Source organism: Epinephelus fuscoguttatus, linkage group LG6 (genome assembly GCF_011397635.1).
Source record: "Epinephelus fuscoguttatus linkage group LG6, E.fuscoguttatus.final_Chr_v1".
Lineage (NCBI taxonomy): Eukaryota > Metazoa > Chordata > Actinopteri > Perciformes > Serranidae > Epinephelus > Epinephelus fuscoguttatus.
In genome coordinates, this window is record NC_064757.1 from 40,326,811 (window position 1) to 40,343,924 (window position 17,114).

At 39.2% G+C, this 17,114-nt stretch overlaps 2 protein-coding genes across 6 annotated transcripts in view; one reads left to right on the top strand and one right to left on the bottom strand.

The window, feature by feature from the left end:
• The window catches only part of LOC125890118 (STAM-binding protein-like A), a 102,556-nt gene extending 99,927 nt beyond the window's left edge, over positions 1 to 2,629 (bottom strand). Inside the window, exon 1 of one of the 2 annotated variants that reach the window (XM_049578599.1) lies at positions 2,280 to 2,629. The gene's annotated coding sequence lies outside the window, so the exon portion shown is untranslated. The remainder of the gene's footprint in view (positions 1 to 2,279) is intronic. The other variant, XM_049578598.1, reaches the window with a different exon arrangement.
• Positions 2,630 to 4,396: 1,767 nt separating this feature from the next.
• slc39a14 (solute carrier family 39 member 14) overlaps positions 4,397 to 17,114 on the top strand; it is a 41,942-nt gene continuing 29,224 nt past the window's right edge. The window contains exons 1-2 of one of the 4 annotated variants that reach the window (XM_049578552.1): positions 4,397 to 4,632; positions 14,690 to 14,878. The gene's annotated coding sequence lies outside the window, so the exon portion shown is untranslated. Of the gene's footprint in view, positions 4,633 to 13,892; positions 14,069 to 14,689; positions 14,879 to 17,114 lie in introns of those variants that run through there. The other 3 variants (XM_049578549.1, XM_049578551.1, XM_049578550.1) reach the window with 3 other exon arrangements.

Here is a 17,114-nt window from a genome sequence, read left to right on the forward strand (position 1 = left end):
ATTGATGATCGATACCATTTCAATACCACAGGGGAAAAAATTGACATTGAACATAAAATGTCCAATTTGTGTTAAAAGATAAATATAACAAGGCAACAGCAACTCTTTTTTGCTTGGTTAGTGGCAGAGAACAGCAGAATGACTGTAGTAAACATTCACAATAACACAGAGCGAGAAAGCGCAGCTGGCGCCAGTGTATTGATACTGCAGAAAATAAGTATTGAAGCCATTTCAAATATTCAGTGACATACTGTATATTTGTGTTACAGCTGATGTCAAGCATGGTGTGTGTCGACAAAAGACTTGGAATGGTGACAGCCACAGTGCCCAACACACAGCAGTTTTTTTTTTTTTGTTGGTTTTTTTGCAGTTTTTGTGTAAGTCAATTGTGTATTTTCTCATTTCTGAACTAACATTTTCCTTCCCTCAATACTGCTGAGCATCTTCCACCCAAGACCAAAATATTAATATGTAAGGACATATGATTGAGCAATCACTCCAGTCCTAAGGGGACTTTAACTTTAATGCTTTATTAGAGGGCTGGCTAAAATCCAAATTCTTAAAAAAACCTACCATATCCGTGGGTTTCTAGTTGAATTTGAGTTATTTTCAAAAATCAAAATGCATTTTTTTTAGTAAAATCACAATTGTTTCACCCTAAGAAAGCAGACATAAGAAAGACGATAATCAGCATGGAAGGAGCTGAGGTGGTTGCTGGGTTTCTGGCGTGTCTCTTCGTTTACATGGCGGTGGAAGCTATGAACGAGCTAACCCTCGTCTCTCACAATTTCTGGAAATCTGACAAATTGTATAGACATATTAGTATTTAAAACATATTTCAAATGATGTGTTAATCTGAGGGCTTCATCATTAATTTCTTAAGTATGCATATATGTTCTTAGTAAATTAGTAAGTATGCAAGCCCACACAATATCCTGTATGAACTAGCACTACAAGTCACTTCACACCCTGTATTGAGGCCACAACTCAGTCTGAATATATTTAGAAAAAAGCATTGACTCTACTGGGAGGGTCCACTTGGTATGACTGACGTTTTCTACTCTTAATTGATAAAATGAAGACAAATATGAGAACGCTTCATCAGCATGCTGACTAATAGTCAGATGGCTTGTATTGATTCTGCCGTGAGGGCTTCCTGGCTAGCTGGTGAAGCCCACAGAAACACAGTGAGTCAAGAGAGGTCAGTTGTTAACAGTTTGGCTCAAGAGGTGTGGCTCTGATAAAAGGAGAAAGGTGAAGGTACTTGAAAGCAGTTTAGTGTTTCACGCTGTCTTTGTATAGAAGTCTAAACTGTTGTTCCACTGGATTTACCAATAAAATGGTCAGAAATTTGGCATTTATAGCGACATGTAGAAAAACTCTTTTTAAAAACAAGGGCAATGTAACATTATGTTTCTAAAAAGTAATAAACTCAGGAAGGTAAAACTAATTAAATGACATAGCAACAGTTGGTGACTAAAAAGTAAATATGAGTCAGTACAACTCTGATGTATTTTACATTATTATACCCTATACTTAGACTCCAATACATTTCAGAAGGAAATATTTTACTTTCTGCTCCAGTGTATTTATCTGACAGCTGCTTGTACATTTAAAGATCAAGATTTTAAACACATCTACTGCAGTAAAATACAACTCACACATTAATGCAGCAGTAACACTACTCCAAATCATCAGGATTAATAGTAAAACACTGATGGGAACATTTGATTTGTACTTTTCATACTTTTAGTACTTTGCTGAGTCATACTTTAACTTCAGTAATGTTTTGAATGCGGTGTTTTTACTTGAAGTGGAGTACTTACAGTGTGGTATTTGGTGTTTTACTTTGGTGTAAGATCTTAATACTTCTTCCACCACTAAACAACGGCTTATCACCATACTTACTTTATATATCTTCTTTATAATCCGATATTTAACGACATTTCGGGTCTGAATATCTTGCAAACAAGTCAGTAGAGGTCCAGTAGCAGATTAGACTAAATGCTAAACTATGGGCCCTTTCAGCTTAACTAATGAGTGACACAACATTACATTTACATCATTTAGAAACCCTCAGGTCTGGGTTCTGGGTGTCATAAAGATATATTTTCCCTTCCGTTGGTCTTCATATCTCGCTTGCCCTGTCACTACAGTGATGAATGTCTCGCAACGACGTTGCGTTAGCCGCGCTAACTTAGCTAACTTAGCAAAGCTCAGTTCGAGTTGAATCGGTCGATCATCGAGCAACTAGTGAGCAACTTTATCTCCGTTCTTACCTGATCGAGCTGTTTACTGAAGCTCCCGGAGGCCTACATAAAGCTGAATCAAAATACGGTCAAATTACAACAGTCAAATTGCTTCACTGGGCTGCGCCTACAGCATCTGTAGCTACACTTCCGCAATCAAAAACAACTTCCGCCTGACGCGTCATACGTCATCGGAAGATAGGAGGATCTCGATATAATAACTAACATCAATAACTAATCATTAATAGCATAAATAAATGTCCACTATGAGAACTTGTAAGGAGTAAATACGATTTTAAATTTTTTATAAAATTTTGTGGGGTGACGCGTAGTTTTTATTTTAAGATTTATTTATTATTTTTGTATTATTTATTTATTTTCTATACCCCCCCACCCCCTTTCATTTGTGTGTGTTAGTGCGTGTATACCATTAAAAATATGTTTTTGTTCTTGTTTTGTTGTTTGTTTTTCTTGTGTAGCATTAAGGACTACAACTGTATTTCGTTGTGTACTTTCCTGTGTTGTACAATGACAACACATCACCCTTGAACCTGGTATCCCTTGTAATAAAAAAAATAATAGATGTAATTATTTGTTTAATAATAATAAAAAAAGTAACAGTTTTAAACTTTAAACTTTGAGTCCCAAACAGGTGGTATTTATTTAATGTTGAATTTATTACTTTGAAAGAAACAAAACCATTATTTAAAAATAATAAACTGAAAAAACATGCTTGTTTATGTTAGATAATAATTTTTAATATTTTATTGCTAATAAAAATAATAGGTAGATAGGCCTACATCTGTACAGATCAAGATTTTTTAATTTAATGTTTTGTTTTGACGAGGTAGAAACTTAGATTATTTATTTATGCAGCAGTTTATTATATGTGTTTTCTGTATTTCATATAAACTATTCTAAAATGTGCATTTATAGCATTTAATTGCACAGTTTACCTCTTTTTTTCAGCACACAAATGCTTGCTTAGTTAACTTGTGTCATAATGCCATTCTGTATACACCAATAGCTGTAATAAGTATAAACAATGTGCATAATGGTGCAGAGGTCAGGGGTTCAAATCCGGACTAGCCCATTATTTCAGTGATAATTCAGTGTCATTGAAATTGTTATTATTATTAACTTGTATCCTCTCCAATTTGTCATTTATGTTCCCTTGGTCTCATGGGTTCATTTTTACATATGTACTGGGAGTGTCCTGCATTTGCCATGTTTTGGAAAGAGGTCTGTCATCTACTTTATCAGATTTACTGGATGTGCAGATACCTTGTTGTCCCAGGCTGCTGATTTTGAATGATACATCATCACTGGCTCTGTCTCCCTCCAAATGATTTGATGATTTGTTTTCAGGCCAGATGTTAACGCTTAGATGGAAACCCCTACACACACTTACTCCTGTACAATGGTTGACGTTCTTTTTGAACATCATACTACTGGATCAATCTATACCCAGAATACATGGGGCTACTGAAAGGACTATTCAAGCATGTTCCTCTGCAGCAGGAGATGTTAAAAAGCTGCTGACTTGAACATTTTACTTGTAAACCATTGTGTTGTATGGAAGTGCATTTCGATATAAGGCTGTCAATTTCTGAATTTATGTGTCATGAAATGTCGAATTATGGTGGGAGCGAGGGGAGGATACAGGTCACCACAGGGATGGAAGGTTTGACCTTGCATGGTCACAGTAGGGTAGACACACATTAATACTATGGCTGCTGTTTATTTTTTGTTTGTTTGTTCTGTCTCTGCTGAAATTATAAAAATAATTGATAACAAAAAACAGCATTTATTGTATGGTGTCACTTTCGACGTCTGTAAGTACAGTGTATAGTGTCCAAATCAGTACTACTCACATACTGTTATATAATAAGGTATTACTGTGAAAACACGGTATATATGTAGCAGGACAACAATTAAAAACAAATCCACAGTTCGCAAATAACACTGCTGAAAATAAAGGAGAAACAATGTTGTAGTATCATCAGATAAAGAGCAGTTCATGCTCGGGCCTGTGTCCACATACCAGGGTTCTAAATGAGCAGCCTTATGAGCAGTACCGGCTGCGGCCACAAGATGGAGACACCGCCATTTTGAAAACCCAGAGAGCGAACCGTCGACGTCACCGCTGAGAATGACCCCACCACATCCTCCACGCGCTGCTGCTGTGTGTTTGAATGGGAGGACGAGGAAAAAACCATACTCCCATCCGCCTGTGAACGTACCGGAGACATCCTGCTGACATTTTATCTGCCCGTGAGAGTGTGTGAGAGTGACACATCCGGTGTGTCGGAGCTAGAAGGACGCTGCCGTTAGAGAGGAGTTGACGTCAAGCCTGATTTTCTGCCCCCAACAGCATCACCGGGTAAGCTAATTGTCACGGCTAATCAAAAGCCGGCTAATATCACCTGGCTGTACCGTAGCTAGCCAACCGAGACCGGCTCATAATTAACCGTGAAGATGTTTATTTGCTCATTACACGTTTCTCGTTCCCGGTAATCTCACTAACACTGACGCGTGGTTGAGTCAAGACTTGCTGTAGAAGCTAACATCATTTAGCTATATCAAGTTAGGAGTAAATGCTTTGTGGCTCATTGTGTGATCTTCTCCATCAGTCGGTGGTTTCGTTTCATATTTGTGAGAATGATTATCATGAGCAGAGCGATGGGAAGTGTGTGCAGACATGTGGGTGTGTAGGAGAAACGTAGGAAACCTGCCAGTGGGTAACCCTCATCGTATGACTAGATGAGGGCAGGTTCTCCCTCAAAATCATCTGTTTCTAGTAGTGGAAGATGTTCTGTATTCAAAACCTTAAGTTAAAGTGGGCTATGTATCAGCAAAACTACCTAACCTACTTCAATAGTAAAAGTACTCAATGTGCAGTCAGAGGTTGCCACCATGATGTGTTTGGAGTACTATTACTGTTGTATTAATGTGTGTATTGCATTTTACAGCTGTAGATATTCAAGATTGTGCTCATTAAAACTCCTTTATACACTGTTGGGTAGTTTAATCTACAGCAATGCATCATATTCTATAAGATCATCATGTGTTTGTAGCATTGCTGTCCTGTGAGAGCTACAAATCTCTAAGAAGTCAGCTTTTCATGGTGACAGAAACAGCTTTGTGGTGATGCTTTTTCCAGCTGATGCAAGAGGATTTTCAAAAGTTTATTTAGCTTAAGAAGTCAGAATTTATCACAAACATGCAGCATCACCAAATCAGGAGATGTGTGATTTTCAGTGGAGAGGGAGAGTATGGAAAATTGTCATCTGAAAAGTAACTAAAGATGTCAGACAACTATAGTGGCATAAAAAGTACATCTGCCTCTGAGATAAAGTGGAGTAGAAGTAGTAGTAGAAGGAGGATATGTTGGCAGAAATGGAATATGATACAGTATGTTTGTTTTCTTTTTTTTGTAAACACTTTATTATTATTTTTTACCACCTGTGCACAACAAACATATTTACAGAACAAAGAAGAGAGACATTATGACACAAGTAACACGAAACAAACTTTTGCTGTCATATTGGTATTGGGAGGATGAAGTGAGCAAGTGAAACAGTATAAAGAGGAATCAGCTCTGAATGAACTGCAGAAATGGAGACTAAGTGTTATGGAATGGGGTCAGGTTGTCTTGTAGGGTTGCTGTGAGCTTTCCTACGTTTTCGTAGTCCGTCAACAGATTTAGCCAATGGTTTATTGATAATTTTTTTTTGTCTTTCCAGTTGAGTAATATGGGTTTTTTTGGGCCAAAGTTTTTGTGATTAAAATGAAAGTCTTGAGATGTTGTGGGAGTGTGAATTTGTGAGTTTGTTTTCTCAAGTATATAATGGCATGACACTAAGAATTGTGTTTCCGTCACCTTAGAATGAGCCGTTTATATCGGCATATGAAGCGGGTTCTCTTCCACAGAGATCGCCATGTTGTTCTACGGTAGCCCAGAACAGACAAACCAAACACTGGCTCTAGATAAACAGTCTATAGCCCGTTTCCACTGAAGAAGTTCCTGGTACTATTTGGGGGCCAGGAACTTTACAGGAACGTCCTCTCGCTCGGCCCTCTCAACCGCCGTGTCTCCACTGAGAGGGCGGAGTAGGAGGAAGGTTCCTGTAAAGTTACTGGGCTCTGGATGTGACGGAATCGTTGCGCGACCATTTTGAGCAGGGCAACGCGGCAAAGAAACAAACAAAGAATAAGAAGCAGAAGTACGAAGCAGATGTAAGAAGAAGAAAGCAGACATAAGAAAGACGATAATCAACATGGAAGGAGCTGAGGTGGTTGCTGGGTTTCTGGCATGTCTCTTCGTTTACATGGCGGTGGAAGCTATGAACGAGCTAACCCTTGTCTGCTGAGTTTTAAAAATGCCGGCTATTTTGTTGCTTTCTGTTGACGTCACATCCCGCCTTGAGTACATCCAATCAGCACCAAGTAAACTTTAGCTCCTGTAAAAGTTCCGGAACTTTTACACTTTTTCACATTTGGTTTTGGAAAAATATGAAAAACAGTTTGATTTAATATTCATTTCAAACCATTCATCTATGTATGTTTTATCATCATGCAGTGTAAGAGTGGACATAACAGTCATCACACTTAACTGTCATTAACTTTTGTAATAATACAAGGAGTATTTTTTACTTTGGAATGATCATGGTTGATTTTCACTCAGCACATTTCTCTTATTTTTTTATGTATGTGCAGAATTTATCCATTTATTTATTTATTTATCCATTTATACATTTATGTCATAGAATTGGTTTAAAGCCAAGGAAATGAACTTTTTTGTCAACCTGCCACTGTGGCTGTTGGACTCCAAAATTAGCCAGCCACTCAAGAGATAACCATTGTTTTTTTGGCTGGTGAGTGAAGCAGATCTCACAGCCACTTGCATATTTTACCAACATTTGGCTGGTGGCTGGTGCTAATTTCCAACACTGTTTAAAGCCAACAAAGTTCATTGGAAATGTGTGTGAACCCTGAGCAATACTGTAAAGGAAAATAAACTACAACTGCAGCTGTCAGATAACTGGAGCTAGTGAAATAAAATGAACATTTTCTCTTGAAATGTAGTGAGGAGAAAGTGTAAAAAAAAAAAAAACTAAGACAAGCAGTTGTGCTCAGCGGCGGGACTTAAATACATGTGCTCTGTGGCTTTCTGCTTCCTGATCTCTGACCTCTAAGCTGGCCTCTGGTAAAAGTAGGGGGTTGAGCCAGACCAAGTCTTGTCCAAACCCTTTAATTGTATGGTGAATGGTGCTTTGTTGTATACTCTCAGGATGAGTGGAGCACATGGACAATAAGTTCAGTGAACCAGCAGGGTGCCCACAGCCATCTTTCTCTCATCTAATGACAGTCTTGCTTGATGATATCAGCCTGAGGGCTGTGCGAAACAATAATTATGGGCCTTGGGTAAAGGTTGATGAGTCGATACACAGCTTAACCTGCCCTTCGCCCCAGTGGTATATAAAGCGACAGGTGAGTGTGCAGATGTGAGAGGACAAGCCAGGGTCTGCTTTGAGGAACAGACCGCTTTGATTTCGGAAGAAACTAAGCAAGATTGGAGGTTGCTTTTGTGAGTCTCCATTCATTAAAGGTAGGGTATGCTTTATGCTGGTGTTTCTTAAACAGGGGTACGTGCACCCATAAGGGTACTTTGGAGTACCGCAGGATGTATGAGAGATTGTTTTAATCGTCAATTTAAAGAATATCAGTCATGCATAATTCCTAAAATGGTAATATCACGAAATCGTAGGTGCAAGTCATCACAAACACACAGTTCAATGCAACTGCAATGCCGTCTTAGTGTAATTGCATGATGACAAAAAATGGTTTGACGTGAATTTAGCGATGGATTCTGAGTTAGTTACAAGGTTGTTGTTGAGTAAATCACACACTGATTGCGCATTGCTGTAATATACCTTTTTATATAAGCTTCTTTGTCTACCAAAAATGTTTTGTACCGGTCAGGGGGTACTTGGCTGAAGTATTTTTTTTTTTAAATGTCTGAGAACAGGGTATGCAGGAGTTGTAGGGTAAACTGAATGTTTTTGAGTTTTTTGGAAAACTAGACCTGTCACCATGGACTCTTGAGCTAATGAGAGGCATTTATCACTGTTCTCTTTAAAAACTGAACGATTATTCAGTAAATCGAGAAAACAACCCATTTCATGATATTGAAAAAAAATTAAGTTGCTGTTTTATCATAATCCAGAAGCCAGAGTTCCATATGGCTGGCGTTCTCAGTGGTTTTCATTGCTGAGTATTTTTATAAATGAAATTGTGTTGTGGTATTTAATTGCAAATTTTGTCCACAAAGGAAATATCTGATATCTGTATTTATCCGATAAGTCTGAACTTTGATTTCTCTCGCGCCAGTCTTTGTTTTTATCGCAGCAAAATGGGATTAACAGAATCACTGGACTGCATTAAATTACGTGTATTTGAATACCAGCAGAGCTGTTTGAGATGCACAGCTTTGATACAGGCTACACGGTGTTGATTACAGTGCTAAAGGTATCTGAACAAGGTTTAGTGTGCATTTTAAGTCTTGGATTACAGAAGAATATTGATACAGTGTGTGGCGTGACAGTACAGCAGTGTCTAGTGTAGAGGACACTTAGTTTGTTAGGTGTCAAGATTTTGACTTGTGTTTCTGTTCCTTTTCTGGAGATCCACAGTACTCACAAGGCTGGGAAAAAGCTGAACGAGGTTTATTGAGATTGAAAAAAAAGGAAACAAGTGGCAGGCCAAATCCTCCCAAAATTACACCTAGTGTGGTCCACTGCCGTCTCGATGTCCTGTTTCTATATATTCTCATGTAGTATGCGTCATTATACTTCAACACTGCATAACATGGTCAAAAACTTATTACGATCCAAACCAATACAAGCTTTATGTCGTCCTTTATGCACGAAGTTGTCCACAATCTCCTTTAGTGCATAAATAAGGTAAATATAAACATAACCTTAGTATAGTTCACTACCATACACTATTCAAAATATACAGAAATTGTTGTGCAAACTTAAATACAATGTGGCATATCAACACAAATATTCTTACCAAATCTAGTTTTTCATCCAGTTGTTGTTGCCTCAGAATTTGTTCTAGTTTATTACATGACAGGGCAGTTAAATCAAGATCCCAACCAAAAGCAAGTTGAGTTTAGATGTATAGCTGTCTGTAAAAGCACTGTATCCCCATCACCTACCACCAGACAAGTGCACAGTAGTTTGATGGATTACATTTATAAGACTGAGAAACCCTTTACTTATTGTTGTTGCTGCAGGATAGAAAATAAATGAGGATGGCTTCTCTTGGAAATATTTTAAGACAGATAAAAGCTGAGTCATGATCCAGCAGACAACTGCAGTGTCAGAAGAGTTTCCATCAGCACTTTTATCAGTCATAACTTTGCCTAGATTGAGTTTGTTGTTCCTTTTGCAGAACTACGTGCAGCTGATTAACAGCTCTAATAAAAACACTTTTCCAAGGTGCTTTAGAGAGTGTTGTTCAGCTTACCAGCACCTTAATTACTCACTTATTTATTTAAAAGGTGTGTGGGTTTGGAGTGGTGATGGGCTGTGGTTACATAAATTCTGGCAAAATGGGTAAGCAGTCCTTCATGTGTCATTCTGTGCTCGGATATCGCTCATAGGCTGGTTGGTGGAAAAGAGTTTGAGCTGGCAGCGTCTCCTGCCTGAGCTCCTGTTAGACTCGTGACCCATCAGAGATTTGATTTCTGCTCAGTCAGGTGGTGAAATTGATGATGACAATGGAAATTTCTCATTGAGGTGTGTTAACATGGGTCTGAAGTACTGTGTGCGTGTGAGATGTGACATAAGTGCTGATAACATTGTTTGGTTTGGCCTGATTAAGCCTAATCATAACATGTGGATTTACTCACTCCCTGTTGCCCAGATTTTCCAGTGACATTGTTGAAAAAATGAAAGTAATTTGTGTGTGTTTTCTTGATTTAGTACGTTTGCTCGTGGCTTGACTGGAAGTTACCTCTCTGTGCTGTTTTGTTTGTGGTTTCTAATCTGACAGAAACGTCATTAGATGGAAGATAAATAAGAAGCAGGGTACACAGGTGACTTTCTAAGAACAGAGAACAATTGGAAATACTGGGCAGACTGGAATCAGCTGCATGCCCTTGGGATTGGAGTCCAGCAGACTGTGACTAAACATTTTCCCATCCTGCTCTTCCTTCTTGTCTCCTCTGCTCTTGGCTCCCTTTTGAAACTCATATTTAACATCATGGCAGAGGCCTTCACCGGCGTGGTGAAGGACTAACATCCCTGCTGCAGACTGCCTGTCTCTTACCACCACCCTTTATCTCCACGGCTACAAATAGGCCTTGGACTCTAAATGCATGTGCGTCTGAGTGTGTGGTGACATCAGTATGACCTGACATGCTGACATTTAAAAGCAGTACCTACATTGTTTTAATTGGACCGTAGCCACATTGAGACCGAGGCGAAGGTCTGCCAGTAAAGAAGGATTCTGCTCCTTCACTGTTTATTGTAGCTTCGCTGTTTAGACGTGTGCACTCTCCAGAGCAAAATGAGGTCTTATTTAGGAGCATGAGTGCATGTGTGTATTTAAGGTTCATACCAAGTCCTGGGGAAGAAGCAGGGTGACAGGCAGCACTTCAACAGCTATTCCACACTGGTTATCTTGCTATATGACAGATAGAGCACAGCCGATGCTGTATGTTTGAGGATGATATTATTGTATGAGAGTTTCAGAGGTCTTGATTTTCTTGCAAACATTTGGTATGGAGTAACGGGGTGTCACGATTTCGATTCTGAAACGACAGTTAGTCAAAATGAGCTTTTGATTTCGATCATCAAAAGCAGATGACCCCATGGCCACTGCCTGAGTCAGAGACTATGGAGAAACTTGGAAAATCCAGAGTTCTTCCCTTAAGTCAGCAGTGTGGCAACATTTTGCCTTTCCTGTACTGGAGTTACGTAATCGAGTGACGCGTTGTTGACAGGAAAACTGTAGTTTATTTGCTAAAGTGAAGTCAGAGTGGCCTTTTGCAGGTGATGAAACTCAAGCTGTTGCTGTGAAGTGCTCTGTTTCCATCTAGTGGCTCTTCTCCTGGTTTCTTGTTGACTGGTTGACTGGTGAAAGAAGTTGCTGTTGTTTATTACATTTTGAATAAATGATCTAAATGTATTTTTTAATGAAGAATCTAAAAATATAAATGACAGTTGTCAGAGCATAAAACCGATGATCTGTTGGTTTGTTACAGCTAAATGATGATATGAAATGATTATATATTTATGAATAAGACAGCATGAAAATAATGTCATGTTAGATTGGAACACAGTAGTACACCATGTAAACAAATTAAGAAGACATGTGTTTATCCAAGCTGCTGCGTTTAGTCACTCTGAAACATTTCTCCACACACCTTGCCTCTCCTCTCTCTCCTAATGAAAAATAAATGTGGAAGAGGAGAGCGATATCACTTTACCTGTGGCTGCAGGCTGTTAGAGGCATAGCAGCAGAGCTTATTGTTGGATGTTTATCCACCTATGAAACTCTTGACCAGTGAAGGTTATAGCAGCAACACCACCAGAGAAAGCTTCAAGAAAACTCCTTACCTGCCTTTAGATAATACAGCTTTATCTTCTATTTACTTAGTAATGGATTAGCAAACCCAAACAGTGACACATCAGTGGCAGATTACTTGTGGTACATTGATGTAATAATGGATTCTCTGTGTTCCCACTGGTATCGTAAGTACTTTTGTTTCCCATAAACCCTGTTATTTCCCAATGCAAATTGTTTCCACTCCTATATCGCTTTTACCTTGCTTGTTAACAGCCATTGTTTAAATGTCATGAAAATAATGTAGTGCATATTTTCCCACATGTATTCTACCTTTAACCCGTGTGTGTATCCGCATGTTAGATTGGAACACAGTAGTACACCATGTAAACAAATTAAGAAGACATGTGTTTATCCAAGCTGCTGCGTTTAGTCACTCTGAAACATTTCTCCACACACCTTGCCTCTCCTCTCTCTCCTAATGAAAAATAAATGTGGAAGAGGAGTATTGATTCCTCACCCCCCACCCTACTTGGTACTAGGTCGTTTTAGTCGGTACCTTAAAGGAACCTTGTACTGATACAACTGTAATGGAGGATTTTATCTGTATTGTTTACAAGGGCTGCTGTTACAATAGGTTATAGCAGCAACATTCAGTATAATTAATCTAGAACTCCTTACCTGCCTTTAGATAATACAGCTTTATCTTCTCTTTTTGATTTAGTTTTGGCCCGCGGCCCATGCTCAAATTTTCAATAATTAAATAATTATTATTTTCCCGCTGCCAGCAGTCAGAATATCTCTTTAAATATTTATTTATTATTGCACTTCCTCTACTGACCACAAATCAGCATTGTGTTACATTGAGGGTTATCAACTCCTCAGTTTTTAGCTATGCCTTCAGCAGTGATGAATGGTTGTGTCAAACTAGGCGTGAAATGTTGCAGATCACTTTGGAAGAACTGTTCTGCTCTGTATGGTTAATGTTTCAGAAATTAATGCATCAAACACAGTTCAGTGAATTTTCAAGAAAAGGCTAAAAAGCTAAAGCTGTTGTTCAATTATATTCCTATTTGAAAATGGTATTTTCAAGACAGTGGCATTGTAATATATTGCCATGCAAAAATACATGTTGTGACACTATTTTTTAGAGACATAGGCCTGGTACTTATTATTTTTCTGCTTTCAATAAACAGAAATGTTATTCATTTTCTAAATTACTTTGTATGACTGTTTATTTTGCATAGTTATATCATAGTCATTTAATTAAATGCACTGCAACATGAATGTTTAGGTTTAGTGCAGATTCATTCAAGTATAATTAATCTAGAATGCGGAGGCTCATGCACACCTTCAGTAACTCTGTCTTATTATGTGCAGTTAAGTACACAGTGTTTCCATCCTCCTTAGTCCTTAGGCCTGATGAAGGTCCAAGGATCAAAAAGGTTGTGTGTTATTTAAATGAAGTTAATTATTGTTAACTGGTCCTTCACGTTGAAAGGGGTCAGCTGAGGTTGTTCGGGCATCTGATCAGGATCCTCCTGGGTGCTTCCAGCTGGAGGTGTTTCTGGTAGGATGCCCCAGGGCAGACCCAGAACATGCTGGAGGGATTACATAGCTCATCTGGCCTGGAAACGCCTTGGGGTTCCCCAGGAACGCTGGAAAGCGTTGCTGGGGAGAGGGACGTCTGGGGTGCTTTGCCTGGCCTGGTGCCCCTGCAACCAGGCCCCGGATAAGTGGCTGAAAATGGATGGATGGATGCGAGTGATAAGACAGTGTGCAGGAATTCTCTTCTCTTACCTTTGTAAAATGAATCGGTAATGATTGATAATTATTTGATTAATCATTCAGTCTGTAAGAAGTCAACAAATGGTCGTAATTGCTTCTGTCAATCAGCCAACTGTTACAGCATCTTTATCCACTCCTGGCTTCAACCTGTTATTCACTAACAATAGCAGCCAGCAGTAAGGAGGGCAAGGTTCAGAGCTCTTGCAACTTTTACAAGGATTGTGTAAGAGGGAGGGGAGAGAAATGAAAAATTGGAGCTAAAGAGACTTTAAACAGGATTCTTTTTCTTATTTCCTGTACCCTGTTTTCCCCCATTGCTTCAGAATAAGGCCTCATTAGAGCAAGCACAGGGGAAAGATTTGGGAGAGAGGATACAATTCATTGGGGAGAGGGTGACTTATTGAAGAGGAGACTCTTTTCTTTGCCTCCTCAGTTCCGAGAGGAGAAAGTTGGTGAGTGAACGCAGATTAGAAGAAAGGGGCAGCTGACAGACTGACCTTTTGAAAGTTGTATTTTATCTTGGGAGGAGTCGACTCTTTCATAAATGTTCTGCTTTACATTCATAATGTGTCACATTTCCACACAGCTGTCCAGCAGACACAGATGTGTATTGTTGGCCACTGATCAGTTGGGGTGTGTAGCACTTTGCTCAAGGGGATGTCTGCAGTATATATAAAGAGAGGGGAGTTTCATTTATTTCGACTCTCCTGCCTTTCATAAGCAAGTTTTCTGGAGTTTCCAAGCCCTCGGTGACGGAAACTTGATTGGCTGGCAGTGTGCAGCTGAACTAGATGTTTGTAGCTGCAGTAATTCCCCATCAGATTCCTCTGGTAGCAAACTAAACGGCCTTCTCTTTATGTACGGTGCTGGACTTCGTGGCCTGAGAGTTAGATTGGAATTTGAAGAAGGCAAGTCGATGGATAGAGCGAGCACAGAACATTTAAGCGGCAGCTGCCATTTCAGGTTTCTTTTCTTCTCCACTGCCTCTTTCTTTTCCTCCATCCGTTCCTATTTCTTTCTTCCTCACCGGTGAGTCGTAACCTTTGTTTTATCTGTCTCTCTCCTTTCCACAGTCCACTGCACTCCTGAGGAGCTCGCTGCTCTGTTCGGGCATTTCTTCCTCACCACTTGCTATTCCCCCGACTCCATCTCTACTCCCAGGTAACCTGTGGGCATTATTCAGCACGCCCAGAACCTCGGGGCAGACAGACTGACTGAAGCGCTTTACGCACCAGCTATCATTAGAGGCTCTGTAGGAAGAGGTGAGCGTTTCTTCGCACAGAAATGAATGGGTCTGTTTATTCAGCCCAGGATTGCATGTGTACCTGCAGGGTGCATTGAAATGAATCAGTGCTCTGTGTGTTGAGCTCACGGGACGGGAACTTTACAGTTTGCCCTGTGTGTGTCGTGTGTGTATGTGAAAGTTTGTATCAGGGATGGAAAAAGTGGATGCACTATGAACAGGGTTCTTTCAGCTTGAGGCAAGAAGGACTTATTAAGACTTTTTTAATCCTACTCAGAATTAAATAAAGTGTTCATTATAACATAAAACACGACTTTTTTGGGAAATACTTGGTGATTGTTGCTGAGTTTTCTTGACAATTTTGTGTTTCTCACTCTGCATGTGAGAGTCCACTGCCATTAAGTGTTTGAAAAACTTTTTGCATTCAATACCATATGCCTTGAATACAATGCCTTGTACTGGTTTTGCCATGCAGTGAAATTCTTGGTTATATAGCCAGTTTTTGTTGAATTTACACCTTCCCGACATCATCCAGGGTACAGTGACAGCTAGCTAACAGGTAGTGGATCCTCTGCTCTGAGCATCCTGGCCAGAAACAAAATATGCGTTTTGTTGGTTCCACTTTTCAGTAAATTATTTAAAATAAAACAGTTGTCACCAATTATTTTGGGGTTTTTCTTAATGCAACATCAGAAAAAAATGAGAAAATCCTATTTCCCATGTCTTTGCATTTGAAGACTTTTGAAAGATTGATTTATGACACTTTAATACTAATTATTTTATTTATTAACCTTTATTTAACCAGGAAGTTCCTTTGAGATTGAAAATCTCTTTTACAAGAGAGACCTGGCCGAGGTAGCAGCCGATTAAAACACATTTAGAATGCAATGAATACAACATATAATACAAAAATCCACAATAAAACAACAACTATTCAAACATAGTGGCCTCTCAAGAAAACGAGCACATGCCTCTATCACCACATGATGCCCATGACTTCATCCATAGATATAAGTGTGTGTCTAATTTTAGACCTTTTTAAAGATTGTTTCATGTCCAAGGTGCAGAGTAGGAGAATGCAGTTTTCCCAAGATCTGTTAAAACCCAGGTACATCAAAAAGCAAGCACTTGAAGTAGTGTTGCTGGTAATTACCAGAGCTGACACACAGAAGGGTGCAGAGGGAGGCCTAAAGTTTGCCCAATATTGCTTTATAGATGAAAATATACCAGTACTGTTGTCTGCGAGTGGTCAATGACGTCCAACCCACCAAATCATAAAGAATGCAGTGATGAGTAAGTGACTTTGCATTTATAATAAAACGTAGAGATGCATGGTATACTGAATCAAGGCTACATAAAATGCAGGAGGTTGCCTTATGGGCTTATTTTTAGATTAAACAGTTCAGTGACTTTTTGAGGATCTGCAGGAACCCTGTTCATAGGCGAAATGCTTGCATACTATTTTCCCCCACATAGCTAATTCAAAATAGGATTTTTTTGTAATTCTTGTGTGTGTAAAACTGGGTACAATTTAAGTGATGAGGGAAAAAACTGTCTCTAAATCTCAATGGGACAATTGGCTAAGAATCCATACTATCCACACAGATATTATGACTAAACCTGCATGTCTGGTTTTAGTTGAAGAGAGTGTTACTATATTGCATTGCTGGTTAATACATATGTTGTCTGGTGAATGTGAGCTATAATTGTCTGTAATTGTGTGTAATTGGCAGCTGTGTTTGTCCCACTGGTTTCCTCCTCCCTCAGTGTGCTTTGTGCTGGTGAACAGTGGGCCTTTGGGTAGAGTTTGGGTGTTAATTTGCAGTCAGGATTGGCCCCTTACCTTCTGAACAATTGGATATTCACATATCTAAAGCTGCACTGTTCAAAATAAATTCAGTCCCCTCTTGGGTCAGGTGTCAGTGCTCTTTTGAGTACTGACCCACAGTTATTGTGTTTAGTATTCAAAACTGTTGAGTGCCAAAAATGGGTACAGAATTATTCTTCAAATTCTGTTTTGTGTCTTATTGATCAGATATTGCTTGATTTAAATATGCAGGAATTGTAACAGTATCGCCAGTGAAAGTGAAAACCATGCCTGGATTCCATCATTTTGAAACAAGCTTTGTCTGCTTGGCATTTGGCCTTGCGACATTTGCATTTTTTCAGCATGGTGTCTGATTTTTGTAGCTTCCCCTTGGATCCGTGCTGCAAATGGTCTGGCACTTGGTCACAACCTGTTTATGAATTCCTAG